This window comes from Cervus canadensis, chromosome 23 (assembly GCF_019320065.1).
Source record: "Cervus canadensis isolate Bull #8, Minnesota chromosome 23, ASM1932006v1, whole genome shotgun sequence".
Classification (NCBI taxonomy): Eukaryota; Metazoa; Chordata; class Mammalia; order Artiodactyla; family Cervidae; genus Cervus; species Cervus canadensis.
Genome location: NC_057408.1, coordinates 55,596,661 through 55,604,566, shown reverse-complemented (window position 1 = coordinate 55,604,566; position 7,906 = coordinate 55,596,661).

Genomic DNA, 7,906 nt, shown 5'->3' with positions numbered 1-7,906 from the left:
CCTGAAAGGCCTAACTCTGGAGTGACCCTGGCCAGCAGGTATACATTCCTCCAAGTGAACCTCTGTCACTGCTTCCCCAAGAGTGAAGCGAGGCCCAGATTCTGCTTAGTGTCAGGTGGGGCTCCTTCTAAAGCAAGTCATCAGCCAGACATGAAACATGCTTGCTTTGCCCACAGATCACATGGACTTCCCAGGTGGCACTAGTGGTAAAGAACCTGCCTGCCAACCCAGGAGACTCGAGAGACACGGGTTTGATCCCTGAGTCGGGAAGATCCCCTGGAGGAAGAAATGGCAACCCGCTCCAGTGTTCTTGCCTAGAGAATTCCACGGACAGAGGTGCCTGGTGGGCTATAGCCGACGGGGTCTTGAAGAGTCAGACACGACTGAATGACTGAGTATGCACAAACATGTGGACCATACCCTGAAGGTTGCCTCCTTCCACAGCTTGCTCTCAAACACAGTGACTGTCTTTGGAAGACACAACAACAACAAAAAAAGCTGTCCAGTAAGTAACAGACTCGCGTGTCCCTTTGGGTTGAGTTCAACTTATGCCCATGTTTCCTGGAAGTGACCCTACAGTGGTGTTGGCACCTGCAACTTCTGCACCAGTTCTGGGAAGTCCAGCTGCTGCCAAGGCAGAGCTCACCATCTACAATTTTCTCCCTGAGGCTCTGTCTGCTCCAAAACGCTGGTTTCTCTGTATTGTGAATTTGCATTTATATGTCTGTAAGAATACTTCAGGGGACTCTGATCAGTTGCTCAATTGTGTTCAACTCTTTGAGACTCCACGGACTGTAGACCACCAGGTTCCTCTGTCCATGGCATTCTCCAGGCAAGAATACTGAAGCAGGTTGCCATTTCTTCCTCCAGGGGATCTTCCCAACCCAGGGATCGAACCCGCATCTACTGTGTCAGCAGGAGGATTCTTTACCACCGAGCCACCATCCCCTCAGCGGAGTATGCAGGATCAGTAAGCAAAAGGTAGTCAACTCAGTTAAAAAAAAAAAAAGGGCAAAAGAAGTGAAAAAAACCCATGAAAACCACAATACACCCATCAGAACAGATAAAATGAAGAAACACAGGCAATTTCAAGTTGTGGGGCTGCACCCCACAGGCTTGAAAGGCCTGTGCTTGCCCAGCTTCAAGACCAAAGAAAGAGCCTGGAGTTGGAAACAGAGACATCAACGGTTTAACTGATGGGGAGCCAACATGTCTGAATCAGGGCGAAATTACCAGTTACAGAGGAACTGACGTCAGGTGTGCTCATTAGTTACCAGGGAAACCAGCAGAGGCTCATGCCCCTCGCTGCTCCTTTGATAAGAACGAGCACCAGCTGGGGCCTGGGCCAAGGGCATAGGAAGGTCAGTCTCATGCACAGGATACAGGTGAAGCAGGCACTGCTCGGACAAGGGACGGGCAGAGAGCAAGAGGGCAGCCATCCTGAGTGGCCTGACCATACACAAGTTGTTAAGAGATTATACTAATATAATTATCATTAATGATTATTTAATCATTTGAATATTTATCTTATTACTTGAATAATCATAGCATTTTGTTATAAAGTAATAAATTTAACATGCCAGTAGCTTGATTATAGAGCTGCCGGTATTGAAACAAGTCCTCATGTCCTCATGTCCTCAGCTGCCTTTTGTCTGTAGAAAAACTTTAGTCAGAGAAGTGAGAAAATGCAGAAACAAAAGGAAAACAGTCCAACAGAACAAATAGTCATTGAGTCACTAAGTACAGTCAAGGACTTTTAGTTCCTCCTCCGGGGCTACAGATAATACTCTGAGCCATCTCCTGTGAGCTGTCTTTTAGACCCTGAAAAACCCCACCAAGTGGAAGAAGTTAACCACACGATGACTGGACTGTGGCCATGACACAGACTGCCACAATTCTGAGACCGGGCCTCAAGCAAATGGGAGCCCTGGAACTGAAGACTTAACGGTACTTAAAACAATCAAGAGGATGACCAGACCACCGGTGACCAGTTTCAAGATGACTGTCAGAGCCGCTGTAGCCCCCTCCCCTCCATCTATACATCCTTGAAACTCCCCTCTAAAAGCCCTTGTCCATTGAAGTCGGGGGGAGTTGGCCACTAGACAGGATTCCACCCTCCCCTCTGGTTGTCCGCCTCCAAAATAAAGCAAACTTTCCTTTCCACTAACCTGGACTCTTTATTGACTTTTGGGTGGTGAGCAGCCAGACCCCACTTCCGGTTATAGAACACACAGACACTAAATCGTCCCAGCCCTGTGGGAAATGTCTTGGTTGGTACCTATAAGTATAAAGCACACCCTAGGGCCCAGCAGCCACCTCCAGTGTACCCAACAGGGGTGCACACCCATGTTCCCCAAAAGAAAGAGCAAGAATGATGTCTGTGTCAACCCTGCACTGAGCAACCCCAAGCCATCCAAGTGTCCTCCTGCACAGAGTGGATGAGTCGTGGTTGGTTCACATGATGAATCACTGTGCACCGCGAGCACGAACGTGCCCAACTGACTGCAACGACACGGAGCTCACACTGCCTCCGAGCGGAGGAGGCCCGCACAGCAGAGCGCCTGACACACGACTCGTTTCTGCAAAGTTCAACAGAAGGCAGCCTGGGGCCTGGTGTTCGCGGGTAGGACGGGGGGAGGGTCCTGAGGCTATTCTTGCTTGTCCATTTTATCCTCTGTACAACTTACGATTTGTGTCCTTTCTTTATTAGCTATATGGCATGCAGGATCTTAGTTCCCTGACCAGGGATCAAACACGCCCCCTTGGAGCTCAGAGTCTTAACCACTGGACTGCAGGGAAGTCCCTTGTGTCCTTCTCTGTATGTGATTCTGCCATAGAAACAACTGAATATAAAACAGAACCATGTAAAGAACAGACTTTTAGACTCTGTGGGAGAAGGCGAGGGTGGGATGATGTGAGAGAATAGCATTGAAACATGTATATTACCCTATGTGAAACAGATCGCCAGTCCAGGTTTGATGCATGAGACAGGGTGCTCAGGGCTGGTGAACCGGGATGACCCTGAGTGATGGGATGGGGAGGGAGGTGGGAGGGAGGGTCAGGATGGGGGACACATGTTCACCCATGGCTGATTCATGTCAATGTATGGCAAAACCCACTACAATATTGTAAAGTAATCAGCCTCCAACTAATAAAAATAAAAGAAAAAAAAAAGAAAAAAAAAGAAAAAAAAAAAGACCAAATAACCCCCCCGCCCCCCTCACAAAAGAAACAAAACAGAACCAAACAGAAAGCCTCCAGGAGAGCCTGCCAGCTAAGAAGCCAGTTCTGCCCAGTCCACAGGACCCCTGTCCCCCTGAAGCTCCCCCATCCCTGGCCACTTGCTGATGACGCCCTGCCTTCTAAGAGACCAGCAGATGATGACCTTTCCTTAGCACTTGCCATTTCTTTCCTTTCTCCTTTTTGCCTTGCCAAGCACTCTGTCTGTCTAAACCCAACTGCGGAGTACAGAAACCAGAGCAAAGTTCTCCTCTTCCCACCGCCTAAATTGACTCATCACCAAACGCGAGTCTAGCCAGAGTTCTGTTCCACCTCCCAAGGGTGTAAGTTAGAGCACAACCCTCCAACCTTGCCTAGGTCACGTACTTACAAAATTCCCGCTGGCATCCAGGCGAGTTCGACCTCTCTTTTTCCTCCAAGGAGAAGGCTTTGTGCTTCCGGCCTCTTTGCTCCTGACACTGACGTGTCCTCTTTAAACGCTTTCCCCGGGCTCATGGGGACTCTGACACTTTGCGGAAACTGGCCCCTTGCTGCCCTCCTTCAGGAGTTTGTGAAGTCCAGACCCAGCACCTTCTCTGTGTCCACCCCCGCCTTTCCTTAAGGCCCCTCGATAAATGCCCACAGCTGTGAGTCCTAATCTCTGAGCCTGGTCCGTGGCTACAATTTAAAAAGCAAATGCAGGTAGATTTAGTAACTAAAATACAGTTTTGTCTTCCTTCAGTGACATATAAAAAGTCAGCAATACATTTTACCGAAAGAATTACCTTCAAAACTCTTGCTGTACTGTTTGCCTCTAACAGTTTTTTAGGCCTAAAAAACTTCAGTCTTTGATTTAGAAAAATTCCCCTGATTTCAAACCAAGTTCATTAGGTCCGGTCAAAGTACTGCTAAAAAGGAGGGCATTAAGTTTTAAGATTTACATTCCTGTCCTAAATTATACCATATATTCAAATGTTATTTTTAAATTACGTATGCCTTATATATATATAGTGGAAAATGTGAAAACAGTAAACACTCTAATTTAGAAACAATTGTGCAATTTGTAAGGGATGTTATTTTTAAACATGCAGTAATTTTTCCATTTGTACTCTGGCTCCCTCTACTGGGTAGTTTGCATCATTGCAGAAGCCCTTCCAAGATTATCCTGGGACCACTGATACTTCATTGTATAATATAGACCGTGTGGCTTTCCACGGGGCAGTGCCGGGGGTGGGGGTTGGGGGGAAGGATAAAAAGAAATTCACGCCAACAGTACACTCATCTACATCCCTTCACTGGAGGTAATGATGGATTCCCCGAGGTTTCCTGGGGTTGCCCAGGACATCAGAGCACAGTGAAGACAATTCCCCAGTCAAGACCACGGGTTCTTTATCCAGCTCTCCTTTGGGTTTTGACTTGGGGAACCGTATGAAGGAAGGGAACCGAACCTACGATTTGTCCCCTATGTGCCACATAATCTTTGATAAAGTTGAGCGGCAGATATTTCAACAGTGTGGTTAACAGCACAGCTGATGAAGAGCAGTCCATATGTTTAAAAGCACCAACAGATGGGGAGGGTACCTTCAATTCTGGTGGAAAATAAAAAGCCTGATAATGGGTGGCTCCTTTGTCACCATTGTTGGCTTTCAGTTTAGGCACAATCACAGAATCTTCGTCAGCTTTTCTAAAACAGGCTGCAGTAAGTTACTTTTGGGTCAGTCCCAGGCGAGATGAAGGGAACTGACAAGGGGTGGAGGGGAGGGACAGCCACCTTCACTCTGTCATCTCATTTATTAGTTCTGATAGTTTGGTTGTAAATTCTTTGTGACTTTCTACATACACAATCATGCCATCTGAGAACAGAGATTGTTCTAGTTCCTTCTCTTTTTCATGCCCTATTGCAGGCTAGGACCTCTAATATGATGATGAAGAACAAATACCCCTGCCCTGTTCCTAATTTTAGAGGAAAAGTGATCAGTCTTTCACCACCAAGTACAGGTTAGTTGTTGGGTTTTATAGGTTACCCTTGGCAGGTTGAGAAAGTGCCATTTTTTTTTTTTTCATTCTGAAAACTTTGTATTTCAGAAAATACAAAAAGGTTTGTATTTTTAAGACGTGTCCATTTTATCTAGGTTGTTAAATGTATGGGCACACAACATTTGTTGATGTTTCACTGTCATTCTTGATGTCGGAAGTGTCTGTAATGATGTCCCCCTTTTCAGTCCAGATACAGGTAACTTGTTCTCTCTATATTCCTGGTGAGCTTGGGTAAAGGTTTGTCAATTTTGCTCATCTTTTAAATAAAGATACTCTTTTCCCCCATATTTAACTTTTTTATTGTGGTAAAATATACATGACATAAAACTTACCAATTCAACCATTTGTAAGGGCACAGCTCAGCAGCATCAAATACATTATTTGTATACAAATACAGTTACTGTGCAACTACCACCCCATCCATTGCCAGAATTTTCATCTTCCCAAACTGAAACTTCCCAAACTCTGCACTTCTTAAATGCTAACTCCCCACCCCCATCCCCTGGTCTCTGCTCACCACCATCTCACTTTCTGTTGCTGGGAATCGGACCACTCTAGGCCCCTCATCTAAGTGGAATCATACAGTATCTGTCAGTCAGCTTTTGTGACTTATTTCACTTACCACAATGTCCTCAAGGTTCATCCATTCTGTAGCGCATGTCAGAAATTTCCTTACTTTTAAAGTCTGAGTAATATTTCATTGTATTTATATATCACAGAATACATTGTTTATCCATCAACAGGCATGCGGGTTCCTTCCAATTTCTTGTTATTCTGAAATATGCTTCTATGAACATGGATGTACAAGTATCTATTGACTCTCTACTTTCACTTCTTTGGGGCATATACCCTGAAGCAGAATTACTGGATCACATGGTATTTCTGTTTGATATTTTGAAGAACTGCATACCATTTTCCATAGCGGCCGCACCATTTTACATTCCCACTGGCAGTGCATACAGGTGGCAATTTTTCCACAACCCTGCCAACGCTTGTTTTGTTCTTTGGGTAACAGCCATCCTCAAGGGTGTGAAGACATCTCAGTGTGGCATTTCCCTAATGATCACTTTCTACCCATTTAAAAGGTTTTTTTTTTGTTGTTGTTGTTGTTGTATGGATACAATTTTTGGTCTATTACCTTTATTATCTTTATGAAGTCTTCTGTTTCAAATTATGGAGTGAAGAGCTGTTTTCAGGGCTGAAGCACATTTCAACAAGTTGGGGCAGATCCTTAATGGGCTGAGAGCCCCCAAGCTAACCATGGGCTTCAGCGTCTGACTCTATAGGTAGAGCTGATGACCCGTGGGCCTGCTGAATCTGAGACACACCCTGAGTCTCTCCCAGAGGCTTCAGCATCTGGGGATGGGAGAGCACCCCCGACTTGCCTTTCGGATAATGAATTTTTTCATATAATGAAATCCCCCTCGTTATAACCACAAGCATTTGTGAAGCTGTATTTAGAAAGGTCTGGTGGGTTTTCAAAGAAAGACATCTAGCAGAATTTCGGGGTCCTACTGCTGGCCTTGCCCACTGAGCCATAATCCCCAGTTCCTCCTCGCTGCCCTGGGGCCCTGCTGTCTCTCTTGGAGGAACCTCCCCATGCTGGGCATGTGCGGTGGGTCGTTATCAACAGTGGGTGGACTGGGGCTGGTTCATCTTGTTCTCAGCCTGTCAAAAAGGGTTATCACTTAAGCCTACGGAACGGAGTGGACCTGTTGGCAAACTCACTAAACACATCAGCTCCCAGAGGCAGGTTTCAGAACCCTTCTCAGTAGTGACTGTCCCATTACAGGAACGAGACTCGCTTCAGGTTTTGCATGCAGACGGTTCACTACATTTCCGGAGCACTGCCTGGTCTCTAGCACGAGAACATCACCCATTTCCAAGGAGCGGCCAGCTGTTCAAAAGCCATAACCCAGGAGGACGGCAGTGCATGCTGTACTACAAGGTCTACTTTTTCCAGAGGTTCCAGTTTGACAGCCTGTGGACACACTGTCCTTCTAGTCTGTGCTGCCACTGGCCGGGGCGCGGCTCCTTCCTGAAGGCCGAGGAAGAGCCCCCACCTCCGCCTGGGCTCCCCAGCTCTGCACCCACCCTTCCATGTCAGAAGTTCTGCCCTGCACTCCCGGGAGGGGTCTGTCTGGGGCACCTGATGGTTATCCTTAAAGGCGGAGACTGTCTACGGTCTCTTGGTCACACCCCCACAGCTCCAAGCACAGGGCTGGCCTTACAGCAACCACCTGTGATCACCAAAGCATCACAGCGTCAACACCAGCCTGCATGTCACGTCCTGACCCACCCTCAGCTGCAGTCTGTGGTCTACTTACAAGTTCTAGGCAATGAATAATCTGTACGGCAAGCACTTTCTCCCTGCTAACACAGGCCGCTTGTGGAGGAAAAAACAACTTTAGGTGGTTTTACAGCTTGAGGAAAGCAAGACAAGAATTTCTTGTTTTGTTGCAACCTCAACTAATATGCATGCCTCTGAGTTTTTATTTTTTTAAATCTTTTGGCTGAGCTGCTTGGCATGTGGGACCTGAGTTCCTGACCAGGGACTGAACCCTGTGATGGAAGTGGGGAGCCTTAACCCCTGGACTGCCGGGAAGTGTCACCTGTCAGTTTCACATTCAAAACTTTAAACCGTGAGTTA